Source organism: Macaca fascicularis, chromosome 18 (assembly GCF_037993035.2).
Source record: "Macaca fascicularis isolate 582-1 chromosome 18, T2T-MFA8v1.1".
Taxonomy (NCBI): Eukaryota; Metazoa; Chordata; class Mammalia; order Primates; family Cercopithecidae; genus Macaca; species Macaca fascicularis.
Window position 1 is genome coordinate 67501069 of NC_088392.1, and position 9328 is coordinate 67510396.

The 9328-nt window shown below is 43.4% G+C and overlaps 1 non-coding gene across 1 annotated transcript; it reads right to left on the reverse strand.

Moving 5' to 3' along the window:
* Window positions 1–6525: 6525 nt before the first annotated feature.
* LOC123570121 (small nucleolar RNA U13) lies at window positions 6526–6628 on the reverse strand. Its single transcript, XR_006694127.1, has one exon. It is a non-coding gene; the product is annotated as a small nucleolar RNA U13 (small nucleolar RNA).
* Between the last annotated feature and the right edge of the window lie 2700 nt (window positions 6629–9328).

A 9328-nucleotide genomic window follows, 5' to 3' on the forward strand; every position in this document is an offset into this window, starting at 1 on the left:
GCCTGGAAGGAACTTTCAGACAGCAGGCAGGTGATGAAGAGTCAGACTCAAGGCTCAGGCTGTCTGGGTTGCCTGCTAATTCTGCCATTTCTTAACAGGATGCCTTGGGCAAGACCCCGAAGCCATCGTTGTCCCTGTACAAGAAGGTTAATATTAATATCTATCGCGTAGAATTTTCTAAGGACTAAATGAAGTAGTATTAACACTTTAAACCTTTTCTTAAATGCCTGGCACATTGTAATAGGTGTGTATTTGTAATATCAGTGGAACATTCAGACTGTCACCCTCACTCCAGAAGGATTTTCATCTAACCATCACACGTCACTGCATTTCTGTGTTAATGCCTTGGGCCTCAGCAATCAGAAGTCTCTTCATGCTCCAGCTCTTCTAAGACCAGTGGACTAAAGATGCTGGAAGGGATGCAGAACTTTTTTTTTTTTTTTTTTTTTTTTTTTTTTTTTTTTTTAGACGGAGTCTCTCTCTGTCACCCAGGCTGGAGTGCAGTGGCGCAATCGTGGCACAGTCTTGACACACCGCAGCCTCTGCCTCCCAAGTTCAGGCAATTCTCCTGCTTTGGCCTCCCGAGTAGCTGGGATTACAGGTGCCCGCCACCATGCCCAGCTAATTTTTGTATTTTTGATAGAGACAGGGTTTCACCATGTTGCCCAAGCTAGTCTCAAACTCCTGACCTCAAGTGATCCTCCCACCTCAGCCTCCCAAAATACTGGGATTACAAGCGTGAGCCACTGCACCTGGCCTTGAGATGCAAATTTTTTAATGGTAAAAAATGTACAGTAAAGTAAAGGCAGGTCCTTCCCTGCCAATGCAGGTTGGAGCCTTCATGTAGCTTCCCACTCTCTAAAGATGAAAAGGTAAAGAATGCTTGTGACTGGGGGAGCTCCTCTAGAAGGAAGCTTGGGAGGGGAGAAAAGAGTCTTTTCCCTCAATTCCTACATATTTCAAACTAAACAATAGATTTCAGAAGTAATTACAATTATCAGTTTCTGTCTGGAGCAAAAAGAAATTTTCTTTGTGACAATGGAGGGCAGGGACATCCTTGGGTCCTAAGGTCTCCAGGGCCCTACAACCTGTTTCAGGATTTTAGGGGGAGGTTTTGTTTTTGTTTTTGTTTTTGTTTTTAGTATTCATTACAAAAGCAGCTTAGCTTTATATTCAGGGACATGCCAAATTTCAACCTTGGGCTGCAGGCTGCACCTGTGAAAACAGACTTCCACCTCAACCTGCCAAAGCCTGGAGCATGAGTGGCTGTCGCCATCCCATGGCGTGTGGGAGGGAGGGGGTGCAGCAGGCCTCGGGGAACATCTGCGGCAGCTGGGGCTGGTAGCAGCCGCAAGGGCACTGAGAGGTGAGCCTCCAGCATGGCCATGGTTCTGGCTACACATGCTGCTAGGTGGCAGGATGTCTTCCTACCCCTCTTTTATTATTTTTAAAACTAATTCTATAGACACAAGAAGCCCCACCTTCCAATCCTACACCTGCAGCTGCTCTCTAGGAATTGTTTTTTTTTGTTTTTTTTTTTTTTTTTTTTTTTTTTTTTGAGACGGAGTCTCGCTCTGCCGCCCAGGTTGGAGTACAGTGGCCGGATCTCAGCTCACTGCAAGCTCCGCCTCCCGAGTTTACGCCATTCTCCTGCCTCAGCCTCCCGAGTAGCTGGGACTACAGGCGCCCGCCACCTCGCCCGGCTAGTTTTTTGTATTTTTAGTAGAGACGAGGTTTCACCGTGTTAACCAGGATGGTCTCGATCTCCTGACCTCATGATTCGCCCGTCTCGGCCTCCCAAAGTGCTGGGATTACAGGCTTGAGCCACCGCGCCCGGCCTGCTCTCTAGGATTTGAATGTTATCTCTGCAGGGACATCCCTCCAGCCTCTCTGTTACCATTTAAGACCTATGACAAGAGAAACAGAAATGTGTGTTTTCTCAAGAGGAACATCTCAGCAGCATAAAACCAAATGCATACTCAGGAAATGTCTGTTAGGCTTCAAGGAATAAAAATGAACAAGAATATTTTGATATCGTGAAGAAGACAAAAAAAGAAAAAAAATCCTTAGGCAGATAGCATGTGTAATCAGGCCTTCTTTCCTCATCGATAGGAGCAAAGCAAATATTAAATCAGGGTAGGGGTAGGCAACTCATTCCTTCAATTAACAAACACCAGTGTGGCACCTGCCACACATCAGGCATGTGCTTAGTGCCAGGGAGCCATTGGTGAGCCCCACAGAACTCTCTGCCATTACAACGCTTCCTTCTCAGGGGAGGCCAGTGATAGACATGAAGGATGTAGAATTTTGCATGGTGCCAAGGGCCACAGGGGAGAGTGACGCAGGGAGTGAATGGGTTACCATTTTAAATAGGGCAGTCAAGAAAGGCCTCAGTGAGGAGGTGACAGGGGCACTCTGCAGGGAGTGAGCTGCAGGCCCTCTTGGCAGAGTGTTTCAAATAAAGTGACAGAAACCACAAAGACCTGGACACAGCAGCGTAACTGCCGAGTTTGGGGAAAAACTAATAGGCCCATGGGAGTCCCGCAGAAGAGAGAGCGAGGAGGAAAGCGGTAAGAGGGGAGATTAGAGGGGAAGCAGGGCCGAGACCACATGGTGCCTTAAATAACTCACCCTTGCTTCCTGGAATCTGGCGTGAGCTGTGAAAATCCACACGTGGTGCTGGGTGCTGGGCATAAAAGGGTGAACAAACTCCTCGAAGATCAACGAATAATCACATGAATAAATGTGTCTAAGTTATACCAATTAATATATTCAGGTATCTGAACAAAAAGTACAGGGCCCCTTGACAGTATATTACAAGGTCACCCAAGCTGGGGGTGGAGGGAGCATCAGGAAATGTCTCCCTGAGATCAAGACATCCAGCTGACATCTAGCGGGTAAACAGGATGTATCCAGGGGGTCAGGGATGAGGATGCAAAGGAGGAGAGAGGGTTGCAAGCAGAGGAGAAGGCTGCGTGCAGGCTCTGAAGTGTGGGATGCCAGTGGCTCCAGAAGCTAAAGGAGGGCCCATGTTGTTGGAGAGCAGAGGTTCAGGATGCAGGAGGAAGTAGTACCAAGAAATCTGGAATGGAGGCAAGGCCAGATCCCATGGACCTTGTAAACTGTGTTAAAAGATTTTGTACCTTAGAGCAAGGGGATACCAAGAGAATTTTAAGTTAGAGAAGGACATCATTTTTTCATGTGCACTTTTAATGGAAAACAGATTTGTAAGGGCAAGTGTAAATCAGACCCCTCACAGGGAAGCTGTGGCAGAAAGTCCGCATAAGAGATCTAGCAGGTGGGTCTGGAGCCACTGTTAGGATGCATTACCCGAAGTCTACTTGGGAGGCTGAGACAGGAGAATAGCTTGAACCCAGGAGGTGGAGGTTGCAGTGAGCTGAGATCCCGCACCACTGCACTCCAGCCTGGGTAACAGAGAAAGACTCTGTCTCAAGGAAAAAACAAAACAAACAAAAAAAAGAGGCTGAGGTAGGAGAATTGCCTGAAGCCGGGAGGTGGAGGTTGCAGTGAGCCGAGATTGTGCCACTGCACTCCAGCCTGGGCAACAGAGCAAGATTCTGTCCCCCAAAAAACAAACAAATCAACAAACAAGACATAGCCTATTCTCAAAAATGAATTAAACAACACTGCAACCGAAAATGGGTCATAAATGCAAAGGAGTGGGTAGGGCCGAAGTAACAGGTTCCAGGTCTACAAGACAGGAGCCCAGGCGGGAATCCAGCTGCTCTGCTCCACAGTGTTGAAGACTGCGGCTGGCTAAGGCCACTCTACTACTGAAGTGAATAGAGGAGGAAAGAAAAACAAGCAACCTGGTGCCTACTACTGCCTGAGGCTAACGCTTTTAGCAAGCCACAGGCCCTGGAGGACAAAAGGACACGGATACCAAGAACTGAGCAAAGCTGCCTGGAAGCTCTGTGACTGTATCTGTGATGTCGCCAAATCTCATCAGGACCAGTGTTCTAAAAGCCATATGAGCCTAGGGACCCAGAGAACTGGTGGAGGAACCCTCCAAACCACCAGAGTGAGGGGCAAGCCAAGGGGAGAAAGACTAATTCAACGAAAGAAAAGTCAACAAAATCAACAATCAGAATCAAATTCATGCCAACTTAAATTCATTTTATAGAACAAAATATATGTGATATGTATAGTACAATGCTCGAATAGTGAAAAAATTTTCATTTAAAAAGAAGAAATTATGAGGCAAAAATAGTAAGGAATGAAACATGAGCAAATTAATATAGATAATGAAAAATCTTAGAATACTGTAGAAAATCTTAGAATAACTGTAAAAATACAGTTATTAGTATAATAACAGATCAATGGGATAAACGCTAGTCTAGACACAACCAAAGAGAGAATACATGAAAAGGTAATAGTCCTAAGGAAGAGAAAGCCTGTCCTCTTCAAGACTCTCAAGAGCAGGGAATTACAAAGAGGGAAAGAATAAGGAATTGTTCAAGACCGGCAAATGTGGAAAAAACAGGACCATTAAATGCATCATGCATTTCTGGATGGATTCTGGACTAGAAATGAAAAAGAGACACTGATGGGACAGTTGACCGAAACTGAATGAGGTCTGTGGACAGTGCAGTAGTTGATTTCAATGCTGAGTTGGAAAGTCATTGGTGAATATGTAGATAGTTGAACAGTCATTTAGTGAATATGTAGAAAAGTTTTGGGGAAATACACTCTGGAATATTTAGGAGTTATGGGGCATTATGTCTGCAGCTAATTCTTAAATGGTCAGAAAAAGACTAGGAATAATCACTAGAGACGGGAAGAAATAAACGGTAATGGAACATATACAGTGAGATATTAACAGTCGACAGATGTGAAGGATGTAGAATTCAATCGGGGAAGCTGGTTGGGGACATAGGTGAGTTCTTTGTACTGTTCTTGTAATTCCTCTGTAAGTTTTAACTTATTTCTAAATACACTACTTAAAATATAAATAGGAATTTAATTCTGTTTGTTAATATGACCTAGTATCACTTTAAGCAAGAATAACATTCTTTTCTTCTTTTTGAGACACAGTCATGCTCTGCAGAGCAGCGGCATGATCCCGGTTCACTGCAAACTCCGCCTCCCTGGTTCAAGTGATTCTCGTGCCTCAGCTGAGACTACAGGCATGTACCACCACACTCAGTAATTCCTTTTTTTTTTTTTTTTTTTTTTTTTGTATTTTTATTGGAGATGGATTTTCATGATGTTGGCCAGGCTGGTCTCAAACTGCTGGCCTCAAGTGATCCGCCCACCTCAGCCTCCCAAAGTGCTGGGATTACAGGTGTGAGCCACCACGCCCAGCCATGAATAACTGACTCTTAAAAACCAGTATTTTTTAGTCAAACAGGAAAACATTTGTCTTACATACAAGCAGCCAACAAACATATAGAAAAATGTTCATCACTAATTATCAGAGAGATGCAAATCAAAACGAGATACCATCTCACACCAGCCAGAATAGCTATTTTTAATAAAAAGTCTAGAAACAACAGATGTTGGCAAGGTTGTGGAGAAAAGAGAACACTTACACATTGTTGGGAGGGATGTAAATTAGTTCAGCCCCTGTGGAAAACAGTTTGGAGATTTTTTTGAAGAACTGAAAATAGGAATACCATTCAACTCAGCAATCTCATATCTGGGTATACACCCAGAAGAAAATAAATTGTTCTACCAAATGTTTGTTCATTGCAGCCCTATTCATGATAAAAAAGACATGCAAAGATTTTTTAAATATGGCGTAGACACACCATGGAATACTACACAGCCATAAAAAAGAACAAAACCATGTCCTTGGCAGCAACGTGGATGCAGTGGGGAGCTATTATCCTGAGCAAATTGACACAGGAACAGAAAACCAAATACTGCATGTTCTCACTTATAAAATGGAGCTAAACATGGGTACACATGGACACAAAGATGGGAACAACAGACCCTGGGGACTCCAAAGGGCGGAGGGGAGGAATGAGGTTAAAAATCTGCCTATTAGATGCTATGTTCACTATTTGGGTGATGGGATCAACAGAAGCCCAAACCTCAGCATCACGCAAGGTACCCATGTAATAAACCTGCACATGCACCCCTAAATCTAAAATTTTTAAAAATAAAAATAGGCGGGGTGCAGTGGCTCACACCTGTAATCCCAGCACTTTGGGAGGCTGAGGCTGGTGGATCACGAGGTCAGGAGATCAAGACCATCCCGCCCAACATGGTGAAACCCCATCTCTACTAAAATACAAAAAATTAGCCAGGCATGGTTGTGCACACCTGTAGTCCCAGCTACTTGGGAGGCTGAGGCAGGAGAAACGCTTGAACCCAGGAGGCGGAGGTTGCAGTGAGCCGAGATCGCAGCATTGCGCTCCAACCTGGGCGACAGAGCAACACTCCATCTCAAAAAAAATAAAAATAAACAAATAAATAAATAAAAATAAAGAGGCACACACACACAAAGAAAACATTTGTCTTAGTACCTAAAAATTATTTCTTGTTTTCTTCCTTTCTTCTTGTCAGATGGGTAAGTGCCGACATCACAGCAAGGTTTGAGGGTGGCACACCTCACGCGTGTGTGTGAAAACCCAATTATCACACTTACAAACCACGAAAGATTGTAAAAATTATCACTCAACTGTAAAAATATAACTTTACTCCTCTTTGTCTTAAAATAATAGTAATTTTAAAACGATGCTCAATTAGGTTTTCATCTCAGGAATGCAAAGAAATAAGATTGTCATGCTTGCATGTCAGCAGTGAATGGATTTTGATTATTCACCCCTCAGAGGGCAGAACCTCTTTAGTGGGTCAGGAAAGCTTGATTATGACCTGACTGAAGTTAAGATGTGGGAAACTGCTTTCTTTTTCTCAGATTTCCTTTTCCCTGTGTCTGTGCCCTCAAATGCCTGGCTTTGCCCCTTTTCCCACTAGAGACATTATCTGTGCTGTTTTTTATTTTTTAAGTACATAGTATTAGTTGTTTTAAATTAGTAATAATAATAAAAGTGAGCCTTTATAAAGTGCTTACTATGTGGATGAAGTATTTATATGACCAACTTTTCTTACAGCAACCATAGGGAGAATTAAAAGCAGAGATTTTATATCGCAAAAGCAGGATTCTGTTGAAAACTTTAATGTTCTATGTGTGGTTGATATAATTAGGTCAGTCAAACTTTGTTGTTGTTTTTCTATCTGTGATAACAGAGAAAACGTGGATATCACATTTAAAGGGTGACACAGGGTACTCCAGAGTACATCCTGAGGAAGTGATGGGATGGCAGAGTCTGGGGAACGAGGGCCTGGAGGACCAGTTAAAGGAAACAATGGTGTTTATACTAGAAAGAGAATGCTTCAAGGAAATGCAAGAACTGCTTTCAAACAGCCAACAAGACCGTTTGTGGAAGAAATTTCATTTATCCTGAGTAGATCAAAAGGACAAACCATAACCAATAAAGAAAATGTATATGATAGAATATTTTGCTTTTTCTTTTTTTTCTTTTTTCTTTTCTCCCCTGTGGGATCCAAATTGGATTTTTAAAAAGGGAAACTAGCAAATGATTCCAAGTCTCTGACATGGAGTGATTCATGGCCCCATGAACCATGAACTCCTTTCCGCAAACATCCATGAACATCAGCGCCTCAGAGAAGTGATTCCTAAGTAAAGCAAAACCTGTACCAGATGATATCTCAAGACGATTCAAATCCAAGCTGCGATTAAGACATCTCCAAAATTACAGTCACTTTGACTTACTACACTTACAATTGAATATTGAAATATCTGGTTTATATATACCTTCAGGAATGCATCTATGGTGAGGTCAGTCTGCACATAAGTGATATTTATGAATTTCAAGTACACAATAGACTGAGAGAATGAGAGGTTATTATTGAACGAATGATTCACCACTTGGGAAGGAATGGGCTTTTTAAAAGAAATAGGAGAACATTGACGTCTATAAAATAAACGTGCACTAGGCTACAAAATAATTACTTCTTGTGCACCTCTGGCATATGTTAAAATCATCATATCCATTGCTGACTAACCCCCAGTTTTGTCCTGCCCTGAGGATATGAGAGATCTCATAAAGAAGGTGCTTTAAAGAAAGGCTGCAGCCCAGGCACGAATATCAGCTGCCCTCAGACTCAGGAATAGCAACACATCCTGCTTCAGGCCAAAGCACAGAGTCCACCATGACATTCATAACCTCCAGGGGTTAAGCCTGACCTATATGGAGAGAGGGTAAAAAGTCAAAGGTTTCTATGTGCCAAGAAGCGTATTTTTCTTCCTTTTGGTGTCAGCAACAGTTTGAACCCCGTAGCTTAGCTCATCAGAGTGGCCCTTCAGGACAGGATTGGGGGGTGCAGCTGTGAAGAGCAGTGCAGCAGGTCCCTGGGGGTGATGTATCTTGAAGAAGGTGGAGGTCACCCGAAGGCACATGTGTGATAAAATTGCATACAACTACACAGACATACATAGAGGCATGTAGAATCTGATGAAATCTGAGTAGTCTGTAGCGTGCTTAACAGTTTTGTTCCAATGACAGTTTTCTAGTTTTGATACTATACTAAAGTTAAGTAAGACGATACTATTGGGTGAAAGCTGGATGAGAGTTAAAGAGGGCTCTGTACCATTTAGGCAACTTCTGGTGAGTTTGTAGAGATTATTTCAAAATAAAAAGTGCAAAACAAAAGAAGAAACAGAAAAAGGAGGAGGAGAGGAAGGATGAGAAGAGGAGGAAAAAGACAAAGAGGAGGAGGAGGAAGAAGAGGAGGAAGGGAATGGCCCTTCAGTCACTTGCCTCAAAGCTATGGATGAAGAGGGAAAATATACATGAAATGGGAATGAAGGGACATCCCATAAGAATGGATTGTCTATTTTCTAGGGAGTTGCAATTAGTCCGTAACTAAACCTCAGACTTCCTTCTCTAGTCTTGACTCCCTCAACACCATTATTTTCTTGGGTGCCAGATACACTTTTTAAAAACCAGGCCAAGTCCCTCTGGAGCTCACCCACCATTCACAGGGCACCTTGCCTCCCACCGCTCTCCACCACCCTCATGGACTTGGCCATGGGGATACCCATGCACACCTGGCTCTGCACGCTCACACTCGTGCAGCTCACACTCCCGCAGCTCACACTTGTGCAACTCACACTCGCGCAGCTTACGGTGACGCCACTGCATGGTATACTCTTTCCCTTCCTCTTCACTTCCTCCTTCCTCCGCTTTCAGATCATCCTCAGTCAGTCAGAGCTGAGGTACCTATCCTCCCCCATCCCACAGCTGATCTGAGTCTTTCTCCTCAGTACTCTGCTTTG